Source organism: Pterocles gutturalis, unplaced genomic scaffold, assembly GCF_000699245.1.
Source record: "Pterocles gutturalis isolate BGI_N339 unplaced genomic scaffold, ASM69924v1 scaffold24461, whole genome shotgun sequence".
NCBI lineage: Eukaryota > Metazoa > Chordata > Aves > Pterocliformes > Pteroclidae > Pterocles > Pterocles gutturalis.
Window position 1 is genome coordinate 1 of NW_010103685.1, and position 356 is coordinate 356.

The window sequence follows — 356 nt, forward strand, 5'->3', positions numbered from 1 at the left end:
TGGTGGCCGCCAATGCCTCCCTGCAGCGGGTGAAGGTCTGCGAGGGGCAGCGGTGCAGCGCGGTGGGGAGGGGACGTGGGCAGGAGGGGATGGGACGGTGGTGGTACCCGGGCGGGGAGTGATGGGTTGGTGAGGGTACCCAGGCGGTGATGGGGCAGTGGTGGTACCCAGGAGGCCAGTGAGGGGTTCCTGGGTGTGCCCAGGCGGGTAGCGATGGGGCAGTGACAGAGCAGTGACAGTACCCAGGCAGGTGGGGATGGGTTGGAGATGGTACCCAGGCAGGCAGCGATGGCACAGTGACGGTACCTGGGCAGGAGGTGATGGTACCTGGGCGGGCTGTGGTGGGGCGGTGGCAG